A 12180-nucleotide genomic window follows, 5' to 3' on the forward strand; every position below is an offset into this window, starting at 1 on the left:
ATGGACAGTCTGTGGCCTCGGTGAGTTTACCTTCTGGAGGAAGGAGGAAAAAGAAACACAATATTAAACACACTAATGAGAGATATTTTCAGAAGTGTGTGCAACCCCAGGGATAGAGCTGCCTGACCCAGAGTCCTGGCCACGTGAAGAGCTGGGCAGAGCAGCCTTTAGGCAAGAGCCAAGATTCATTTCAGTTTCCTCTTTTGTAAAATGGAGGGGGGGAAATATCAGTTTCGTTGTCATAGAGGATGCGTAGAATGAGCTCATTTGGAAAAAAAAAAAGATATGTCTAGCAGAATGGAAAGAATTGTCATCTTAACAGATGGCAGTGGGCTCCTTGGAGAGAGAATTGTCGCTCTTTAAGATAACACTTTGATAAACCACTTGAGGAGGAAGCGTGTACCCAAGGGCATTCACTCTCAGACCAGCCTATGAGAGAGATGCATTAAGAAGAACATGAACTGGGGCGGAAGGAACAAGAAAAGGAAGGAGGGCGGAATGGGCACCAAGGACTTAACAGTATGTCAACCTTCAATCTTCAGTGGCTTCTACTCCCCACCATTATCCCTCCTACCTTAGAAAAGTTTGCAACATGTATACACATGGCTTCTTGTGAAGGGAACTTTTCTGGAAATGGAGTAAAGGAGCTAAATTGCAAGTCTCAGCTACCACCTGGATATGTTACTCATGTGCCGTGTGTGCTCAGTCGCTTCAGGTTGTCTGATTCTTGGCAATCTCATGGACTGTAGCCCACCAGGCTCCCCTGTCCATGGGATTCTCCAGGCAAGAATACTGGAGTGGGTTGCCATGCCCTCCTCCAGGGGATCTTCCTGACCCAGGGATCAAACCTGGGTCTCCTGTGTCTTCTGCATTATAGGCAGATTCTTTACTCCTAAACCACCACGGAAGCCATTTGGTGGAGCTGGGAAGATAGAGACAGAGGTGACTGAGCTCATGTTTCTGCCTGGGGAAACTCCGTTTCGAGGAGGGAATTAGATTTCCAATGGGCATGGGATGAAGGGTTCAAGCCCACCTTTTCTTCGTCTTAAGACCCCAATAGACTTCTGGGTGACCTGCATATGAATACATAAGAAAACAAAGTGTGGAAAGCTTGCCACCAAAATGCTAATGGGAGCTACGTCTGGAGGCTGGAGGGAACACATGATTTTGTTTACTTATAGACAGATGGATAAATAGGTAGGTAGAAAGAAAGGAAGGAAGGAGGGAAGGCAGGAAAGAAAGACAGATATCTTTATGTCACTGTCTAAATCTTTTATAATAAACAGAAAAAAAAAATCCAACAAAGCTATTTTCCTCTAAATCAGTGAATCTCCTCCTGCTGCCAGTCTGGCTGAAGTGGCAGAGACAGCAGGCATGGGGGGTGGGGGGGAGGGTGCAGGTAGGGGCCTGGAGACAGAGGCTGGGTGTCCTGCCTTCACTGCAATTGGCAACGTGACTCAGACTGCTCTTCAAGCGTCTGTGAAATGAGCACAGAGATCCCAAGGACTTGCAAGCTGCCCATCTCTCCCTTGTCTCTTTCCACAGGGAGAGTGAGGGGAACCCAAGTGTCCCGCTGTCTCCAGAGAGCCAGCTCCTGGCCCTTTGCCCACCAGCCCCAGAGACACCTCCCACCTGCCCTCAAGGCCAGGAAAGTTAACGTGGGCTGGGGGCGGGGGTGTTCATTTCCATCTTTTCCCCTCCCAGCTTCATGCCCAGGTCTGTGTTCTGGAGAAGGCCCCCTTTCTCTGCAGCTTCCAGCGCCCTCCTGAAGGCCCCAGCCCTTCCTGCCCGCAGACCCTGCTGTCCGAACATGCAGCCCAGAGGGAGCCAGGCCTTCCCCCCTCCCTCCTCCTGGAGACCCCCCTCGCCAACCCTGCCCTCCCACCCCCCCACCCCCACTTCCTCTCTGCAGCCCAGGCTCTGCCTCACCTGCTTCCATAGGACCAGCCTCCCCCTCCAGTTATGGTCCAGGGACCTCCCTGATGGTACAGTGGATAGATACACACCTGCCAGTGCAGGGGACATGGGTTCAATCCCTGGTCCGGGAAGATCCCACATGTCTCAAAGCAACGAAGCCTGGCGCCACGACTACTGACCCCAAGATCTAGAGCCCACAAGCCGCAACAAGAGAAGCCACAGCAATGAGAAGCCCATGCACCTCAACGAAGAGTAGCCCCCGCTGATCACGACTAGAGAAAGCCCAAGTGCAGCAACAAAGACCTAGCCCACCCAAAAATAAAAGAAATAATAAATTACTTTTAAAAATAACTATGGGCCAGGTAAAATCTGCATGAGGGTGGGACTGAGTGACGGAGTTAGAGGGGCCATGAAAGGGAAATACCTAGAATTAAAGGTCAAGGTACATTTAGTATGTGGTCCAAGTAAGAGAAGTTATTTTCAAGAGGGTAACAATTGTCACCTGAGAGTCCCCTGTTTCCTGAGCTCCCCGGCTTCCCCTTCCCTTTACTATCAGAACCAAACCGCTCCAGTTCCCCTCTGAACAATTGCAGGGAGTCCAGTCTTCTTGCCAATATTTCTGAGGGTTCCCAGAGAGGAGATACACAACAATAAAAATAATGTCCTGTGCTTGTTGGGTCCTTATTGTGTAGTTGCTCTGTCATGTCTGACTCTTTGTGACCCCATGGACCCAATGGACCCACCAGGTTCCTCTGTCCATGGGATTCTCCAGGCAAGAATACTGGAGTCAGTTGCCATTTCCTTCTCCAGGGATCGGAACTTTGTCTGCTGCATTGCAGGCGGATTCTTTACCACTGACTCACCTGGGATGCCCCTCAGGTCCTTGTTAGGCCTAACAATATCAATTTGCCTCTTAACCCCATTTGAACACAAAAAAGGGTATCATATGGTTGAACTGAGGTCTACGTGACATGAATTATACATACAGCATAGCAGTCCCCACCTTGTCCTCAGAGGAATATGTTCCAAGACACTCAGTGGATGTCTGAAACAGGATAGTACAAACCAGATATACACCATGATATTTTTTCCCTTATATATACTTACCTATGATCAATTTTAATTTATAAATTATACATAGTAAATATAAATAAATAGGCATAGTAAGAAATTAACAAAAATAATAAAATAGAACAATTATAATGATATACTATAATAAAAGTTATGTGAATGCACATAACACTCTCTCAGAATATCTTACCATACAAATTTAATACTTTTTTCATCTTACCTAAGTACTTATCACACACTGTGGCCACAACCTTTGCTATTTGAGGTGGACACCAAATGTAGCACAGATTTCCTCTTCCTTCTTCACAACTTCATAGACAGAAGGTTTGTTCCTCCTGTAGGTCACAGCCATCTCAGCATATGATTTCTTTCCTTATTAAGTTTAGAACTTTCACTTAAAAGAAGCAAGTCATGGCTTCTCTTTGGCATATCTGAATTGCCAGCATCGCTACTCTTGAGCTTTGGGGCCATTATTAAGTAAAATAAAGGTTACTTAACACAAGCACTGAGATGCCTCGACAGTCAGTCTGATAACGGAGGCAGTTACTGAGCGAGTAACAGGCAGGATACGCTGGACAAAGGGATGATTCACGACTGGAGAGGCTGAGCTAGACCACTTGAGATCTCGGAGCCGCTTTTTTTTTTTTTTTTTTTTTGCGGGGGTGGGGTGGCGGCAAGAATACTGGAGTGGGTTGCCATTTCCTTCTTCAGGACCACATGAGATCTCATCTCAAACTCAAAACATGGCACAATTTACAACGTCTGTATTGTTTATTTCTGGAACTTCCATTTAATATTTTCGGACTGTGATTGACCATGGGTAACTGAAACTTCAGAAAGCAGAACCAGAGATGAGGTGGGGAGTGCTGTATCTCATTTCAGCCTCATGACAGCCCTGTGGGGTCGGGATTGTTACTCTCATTTAACAGAGGGTACAATGGAGGCTCGGGGAGGTTAGTTAACTTGCTCAAGGTCACACAGCTTGTAAGGTACAATCATGAATCAAAACCAGCTGCCTGAATCCAAAAGTCATAGATTGGGAATTCCCTGGCAGCCCAGTGATTAGGACTCGGTGCTCTCACTGTGAAAAGGAGACCCCAGGTTCGATCCCTCACTGGGGAACTAAGATCCCACAAGACATGCAGTATGGCAAAAAAACACTCATAGATTACAGTTACGTCTTGTTGCCATGTAACCTGAACAGCTGCTCTCGCTGCTTCCGGATGACTCCAGGCTGCCTTGTAATCACTTTTCCAGGCTGCTGCCGCCCTCCCAATCACCTCCACCCAGAGACAGCCTCGGTTCTTCCCTTCATTCCCCAAGACAGCGCCAGCCCCAGGCTAATTGTGGCGCTCACAAGCCTTGCTGACAGCTTGGATACGTCGTGAGGAAATTGCAATTCAGTTAATGAAAGCTGGAAACTGATGCCCTGCTAGATAACTCAGTATGGCCGTCACCAGGCCCCTCAGCCACGCCCCTCCGGTCCTTCAGCCCACCCACTCCAGCCTCTGCCACAGGAGAGGGGACTTCCCTGCTCGAATCAAGACCTTCTTCGTCCCTGCCCCTACTTTACTGTGTCCAAACTGTGCCGCACACCCATTTCTTGGGTCCTCCAGAGAAAGAACCAGAACAGCATCTGTAATCAAACAAAAACAAACAACAGTAACCATGAAACGATCAGCCAGAGGCTGACCGTTTATCTCCTGGTGGGACGCGTTTTGGTCTTTTGGTCTCAGCTTCTTTCTGCACTTTCATCCTGAGACTTGCTTGGCATCATGGGAGGCAGAGTAGGAATATTGTCCCCCAAAAGGCAGTCTTCTGCAGACAATGCTTTCTTTTCCAGTGATCTTTCAGAACAAAGGAAAAAATCTTCAGATGCAGTGGTTTTGTGTAGCATCTTGTCTATCATGTTTTGTAAATACTGGAGAAGCTTTGACTAATTTGACATAAAGATGGAATGTAACTTTGCTTACAAAAATTCCTGTTAAACTGCTTAAGGTGTCCCAATTTTCTGTGAGCACACTAAAAGCGAAAAAGCAAATGTGAATAGAACATTAAAAAAAATTTTTTTAAGTAGTCTTACACCAAGATAAAATGAAACCTGGCAGATTTTTTTTCTTGTTGAATACTGTTATAGTTGTTCAGTTGCTAAGTTGTGTCCAACTCTTTGCAACCCCATGAACTGCAGAAGGCCAGGCCTCCCTGTGCCTCACTATCTCCCAGAGTTTGCCAAAGTTCATGTCCATTGAGTTGGTGATACCATCCAACCCCTTCTCCTCTGTTGACCCCTTCTCCTCCTGCCCATAATCTTTCCCAGCATCAAGGTCTTTTCCAATGAGTTGGCTCTTTGCATCATGTGGCCAAAGTATTGGAGTTTCAGCTTCAGCACTAGACCTTCCAATGAATATTTAGGGTTTGATTTCCTTTAGGATTGACTGGTTTGATCTCCTTGCTGTCCAAGGGACTCTCAAGAGCCTCTCCAACTCCACAGTTCAAAAGCATCAATTCTTCGGTACCCAGCCTTCTTTATGGTCCAACTCTCATATCCATACATGACTACTGGAAAGACCATAGCTTTGACTAGACAGATCTTTGTTGGCAAAGTGCTGTCTTTGCTTTTTAATATGTTGTCTAGGTTTGTCATAAGCTTTTCTTCAAAGAAGCAAGCGTCTTCTAATTTCACGGCTGCAGTTGCCATCGCAGTGATTTTGGAGCCCAAGAAAAGAAAATCTGTCACTGCTTCCACTTTTCCCCTTTCTATTTCCCCCACTATTTCCCTTGTTGAATATACATAACATAAAGTTTACCATTTGGGGCAGCTTTTTTAAAATAGGATTTTTTTCTCATCCCTTCTATGTTATGAATAAAATAGGCACAAGAAATCTGAGGAGAATGTGAGGGACAGAGAAGGGGGCATCGTTTTGCCAAGCAAGGGCCAGCAGGTGGCAGGCACTTCTCCCTGGGTTACTGCTCTGCCTGCCCGGTGGCCTCTCTGCTGGGAGTCACTGGTGATGAGAGGTCTGAAACGCTACTTAGTTAATGATGTGCTACGTTTCTAATCCATGGGGAGCCGCTGAAGGTTCTTGAGCATGATCAGAGCCATGCTGAAATTCCTCCAGGGTGAAGTTGAGGAACAGCAGGGGAAGATTCTCAGGGTAGGGAATTGAGTGGAGAGATGACAAGGGGTAGCTGAGTCCAGGTTCTAATGATACAGGATGAGGAGTTAGAAATGAGACAGGACCCTCCCAGGACTACATCCTTGGCAGAAGAGGAGATTAGGAAAAAAATTTCTTGTCTGGCACAGGGAACAACAAGGAAATGTGTATGTCTTGGCCTGCGTTAGAGTGGAGGGTGGGTATTGCCCTGGGAATTTCTAATCCAAGCTCAGGCTTGTTTTTTGGTCTTTTGTTTGTATGTTTGTTTTTTGGACACACCTGTGGCTTGTGGGATCTTCGTTCCCGAGTAGGGATTGAACCCAGGCCCTTGGCAGTGAAAATGACAAGTCCTAACCACTGGACCACCAGGAAAGTCCTCAGGGTCAGGTTTGTAGCTTGACTTGACACTCCTCACATGACCTTGGAAGCACAAGCTGAAGGATGAACATAAAATGTGTCCTGGGCCCCTAAGGATACTCTAGAAAGACATAGCATACCAGGCCTGTACAGCCTGGGGGTGGTGCTAGACTATTCCTTGGAAGGTGAAGCGGTCTCTAGAGGGACTTCCAAGGAGGAGAAGGCTGGCTTAAGCCTTCTACCAGGGCACCTCCTAGCTTCGTGTTCTCTCACGGGGCATTGCCTTGGGGAATTAGTCTGAAGGCTGCAGGGTCTGTGCTCAGAAGTCTCCCCAGGTTGAGATGGAGAGCCAGCCTCAACCCCGGGCCTAAGAGCTTCCCATGAAGAGCCCTGGACTCTAGTTCTGGAGGGAACACCAAGGACGAAAAAATAGGCCTCTGCCGCGTCTCATTGGAAGACACTTCAAATCAGGAATTTTAAGTTACTCACAGAATATGCAATCAAACTGAATGCATGCCACCATGATGCTATGATATAACCCAGTGACAGGGCTCAGTCGGGGACAGTGCCTCAGAAGAGACGTGTCTAGTCGGGGCCCTGAACAGGGCAGAAGAGACGAAGCTTCACTCTTGGCTCTGCCTCTCCCTGGCTCTGTCCTTGGCTAGTCCCGTCCCTTCCCCAAGCCTCCACTGGTCCATCTAAGGTCTTTAGGTGGCCCAGATGCTAAGATTCTCCATCAAGCTGGGGAAACAGGATGAAAGAGCAAAATTCAGAGGGACTCAACCCTGAGGCAGGGGAAGAGTGTTGGGTGGGGGGATGCCGGGAGCCGGCATATTGCATATTGAGTGCATATTGCATATTGAGTGCAGCACTTTTCAGGATCTGGAATAGCTCAACTGGAATTCTATCACTGCCGGTAGCCAGCGTGAGGAACTCCGCCCATGACAAAGGTCATGAGGAAGGAGGCTTGGCATACGCAAAGGCGGGATCAAGCCTCAGGAGTCTCCCTGGAAATTCTCGAGCAATCTACCCCCAAAACCAGAGTCTGCCTACTTTCTGCTTTGTGCTTTCACCTACACCTCTGACTTTACGGGGGGCTGTCCCCCACTACCTCTCTGAAAAAAGTTAGCTTACAGTTCCAGTTAATAATTCCTGGGTGTGACAGTGTTTAACCTACAAACTCCTTTGGAAATCCTCTAGCCTGCCTGAATAGGTTTTTCCGGCCACATGTGATTGTTCAGAGCCTCCCAACTGTGAGAGGCAGGAGATGTTCTAAACTGTGTAAACACAGATTCTTTTGAATAGTTAAAAGATTGATTAGAAATTGTATTGGTGAAGGGATTTTCACTTGTTGGGCCAATGTTTGCTGCTAAGTCTCCATATCCCTTACCTGCTGTGTCCCTGGCAGTGTATTGATTAATATAATTGGTGTAAATAGTAGCTTTAATGTTTGTAACCTGGGACCCTTGAGTTAATTCTTTTTCTTGTTATAGCCCACCACACCTTTGCTCTGTAGGAATGCAACTTTATCTAATGCTTTTTGGAGGCTGGCGCCTGACTTGAGAATAATCACCTTTAGAGAAAAAGGCCTCCGGGCCAGAAGATGATGCAAATCACCTAAACTTTTGCATATGATAAGTTTGCAGGAAGAAAGCCTGGTTTGCTGCAAGACTCTACCCCTTCCCCCATTATCCTCTGTGCATAACTTAAGGTATAAAAACTACTTTGGAAAATAAAGTGCGGGCCTTGTTCACCGAAACTTGGTCTCACCATGTCGTTCTTTCTCTTACCTTCTGGCTGAATTATTCAGCCTCTTTTCTCCACTGAATTTCCTCACTGAGCTATCCTTATTTCAGCCTCTTTTCTTCACTGAATTTTCCTACTGAGCTATCCTCATTCTATTACTCTTTATATCCTTAATTAACGTTTAATTAAGCAATTGTTTCCTGATCTTCGCCTACGCCGTCTCTCCTTCGAATACCCTGGTTCAGCCGGGGCTGGTCCCCGGCAGGGGGAGATACAGGGAGCCCAGATGGAGCTGAGGACAGTGGTGGGCTGGGGGGGTAGTTGGTGGAAAGCTTGGACTTAGGACCTGTGTTCTCATCTGCCTGAAACCCCGCATCCTCACCCCAACTCAGCCTCTAACATTGCACACTGGCCTCAGCGCACTTCCGAAACTGCTTTCTCGTGGTTCCAGTGACCCAGGCACAGAAGCCCTCTAGGGTCCTCAGCCTCAGCATCTCAGGCCCAGGTCCAGACTCTTCCTGCTTCACACAGTCCTCTTGTGGGTACCAGGTTATTCCTCCTTTGTTCAAAAACCTCCAAGGGGGAACTTCCCGTGTGGTCCAGTGGTTAAGAACCCACCTTCTAATGCAGGGGATGTGGGTTTGATCCCTGGTTGAGGAACTCAGATCCCACATGCCACGGGGCAACCAAGCCCACACACCGCAGATGAGACCCCTGTGTGCGTGCGTGCATGCTCAGTCGTGTCTGACTCTTCATGACCCCAGGGACTGTAGCCCGCCAGACTCCTCTGTCCATGGAATTTTCCAGGCAAGGATGCTGGAGTGGGGTGCCATTTCCTGCTCCAGGGGATCTTCCCAGAGATCAAACCCACATTTCCTACATTGGCAGGTGGGTTCTTTACCAGCTGAGCCACTGGGGAAAGGGAAAGGGAAGTCACTCAGTGGTGTCCGACTCTTTGCAACCCCATGGACTGTAGCCTACCAGGCTCTTCTGTCCATGGGATTTTCCAGGCAAGAGTACTGGAGTGGGGTTCCATTGCCTTCTCCAGGGGATCTTCCTGACCCAGGGATTGAACCCAGGTCTCCTGCATTGTAGGCAGATGCTTTACCGTCTGGGCCACCAGGGAAGTCAAGCTACTGGGGAAGCCCCAAATAAATCCTGATGCAGCCCAATAAATAAGTAAATAAAAACCTCCAAGGATCCTTACTGCCCACTGGCTCAAGTACCAACTCATCACCCAGACACACAAGGCTCTTCATGGTACAGCCTCCGCTTCCCTTCCCAGCTTTAGCTCTCTGCTACCTTGCAACAAACTCAGTTCCCCAAGCACACCTTCAACATTCTTCCTACCTCCCTGCCTCTGCTCATCCAATGAGTCCATCCTGGAAACTCCCTTCTTTGCTGGTCAAATTACTTTCCATCAGCGATGTCCACACTACCACTTACGTGAAGATCTGTCTCGATGATTTCCAAATGTAACCATGACAGTTAAGCTGCTGAAGCAAAGACAGCCTCAAATACCCAGACTTAAGTAAGCTTCCTTTGATTCCTGCCTATTTTCTAACCCTAGTTTTCCAGTTTTCCTGTGACTCTGTGAGCTGTTTAATGACCTCCCAATACACTCGTTCTCTGCTTAAGCTACCCAGAATTGGTTTCTGTTGCTTGCAATCAATAACCCTGACTGATACCCCCGCCCCCCTCCTAGATTGCTGTCATCAAGTGAGACGATGTGCACACAGGTGCTTTGTGAACAGCGAAGCCCCGGCAGAGATATGATTTATCATTCCACTCTGTGTTTCCCCATCCACTGCCTCCCATCATCCAGCCGCCTCCGACAGAAGAGAACCAGCAAAACAACTTGCAATCACATTAGCTGAAGGGAATGAAGGGCCAGAAGAGCTAGCCGTGAGGCCAAAAATAGAGCACTCATGTTACACTTGATAATTACCTCCCTGACTTTAACTTTGGCAATTACATAATCTCAAACTTTTTTTTTTCAATGTAAACAGAGAGCAAATAATCTCCAAAACCACTTACTGATGATTTCTGACTCCATTTAAGTGCTTTGTTTAGATGCTTTGTTATTGAGCCACCAAGAGAGACAAAGGGGTCATTTCCTCTCTGCTATTCCCTCTACAGTCCATGCAGCCTTCCTTGCCCATATGGCTGGAAGAAGTCGCTCCCTTCTCTAAACTACTCTGGTGCAATTTTTTAAAATATAATTTACATACAGTTTACTGTATATAAGATTTCCACAAGTCCGAATTGTGGAATTTTTGCATATTTTGCATACGACCAGGGGTCCACTACCCAGATCAAGACAGAACATTTCCAGAAAGTTCCCTCATGCTTCTCCCAGCCAGTGCCCCAGTGGGAATCACACTTCTCTCCATCACCAGATCTAGAACTTCATAAAAGTGGAATCATGTGGTACAGACTCCTTTGCTTCTAGGTTCTTTCATTCAACAAGTTTTTGAGTCTCTTGGTTTGGTTTGGTTTAGTTTAGTTTTTTTTTTTTTTTTGGCCACACCATACAGCTTGTGGCATCTCACTCAGTTCCCTGACCAGTAATCCAATCCAATAGGACCAGGAGTCCTAACCACTGGACCACCAGGGAACTCCCTTAATAACCTTTGATAAAATAACATTTACCACTTGGCGCACGCTTTCTTATTTATGTCCTCTCTCCCATCCTAGACTTGGGAGACAGGGGGTCCATATTGAATGATACCCTTCCATAAAATGCTCCACAAGTTAGATGCTTGGTAAACAGTTCCGAAATGAACTCACCAGTGAGGATCAGAACTTCAGGTGCACTTTCTGTCTCCTTGACCGTCACCGTCTTGATGCTGTATGCGTCTATGGAGCACTACCAGGCTCTGGGCTGAGCTCTTTATATACATGCTCTTCGCATAAGCACTCACTGGATGTAGGTACAACTTTGTCTGCATTTTCCACGCGTGCAAACTAAGATTAAGAGATGTGACATGACTTCCCCAAGGTCAGATCACTAAGAAGTGACAGAGCCAGGTCTCAGACTCTGGTCTGTCTGACCCAGAACCAAGATGCTAACAAATAATCTGCACTGCCCTGAAGTTACGAAGGAGACTGACATGAATGGCTCCCAAGTCCTCTGTGACAGCTCACGAACTCCTCCCATCAGCCCAGCAACACACATGATTATGCCTGTCTTTCCCACAGGTGGGAAGGCTGTGGGGCAGAAACTAACAAGTGGCCAAGACTGGAAGCTAGAATGCCTCCCCCTGGAAAGCCCTGGTCCTTTGTCTGACACCGCTGACTGCCTTTCTGCAGGACAGGCTGACTGCATGAAAGGCTTTAGCAGCTAATCTCTGTGCAGCCTGGGTGTTTGCTTCCTTGAACGAAGGTGATATCGCAGTCAAAGGCCTCCTTTAAAGCACAGCATTGGCACCTGGTAGACTGGACTGTGCGAGGCTGCGACTAGGGTGGCCCTGTCTATGAGCCTTTAAGGTGTCATCCTCAAATATTCTAAAAGAGCAGACCCAAAGGAAATGCCTGTGCCCTTTCATTCTTCTGTATTGAAATCATGACGTGAGCCAGGCATCGTGCCAGGCACTGGTGAACACCGGAGGTCTGGTTTTCATTCTCATGGAGCCTCTGGTCCAGCAGGGGAAACAGAATGTGCAATGAAGGCAAGGTCAGGACCCCTGGGATCTGTAACAGGAGTCCTAACGGAGCCTGGCAGCCCCAGGAGAGCTTCAGAGAGGAAGTGATGTTCAGTTTTGACCTGAGTAAGGAGCTGGGGTTAGTAGTTGAGGGAAGTAGAGTGTGTATGTTGGAGGAGGCAGTTGAGGCGGAGGGAGCAGTGTATGAAAACAGCCTGAAGCAGGAAGAGGAACCTCGGGAGGGGTCACGAGGGCAGAGATATTCACCTTGTTCACATCCAAACACATAG

The sequence above is a fragment of the Bos indicus genome, chromosome 2, assembly GCF_029378745.1.
Source record: "Bos indicus isolate NIAB-ARS_2022 breed Sahiwal x Tharparkar chromosome 2, NIAB-ARS_B.indTharparkar_mat_pri_1.0, whole genome shotgun sequence".
NCBI classification, from domain to species: domain Eukaryota; kingdom Metazoa; phylum Chordata; class Mammalia; order Artiodactyla; family Bovidae; genus Bos; species Bos indicus.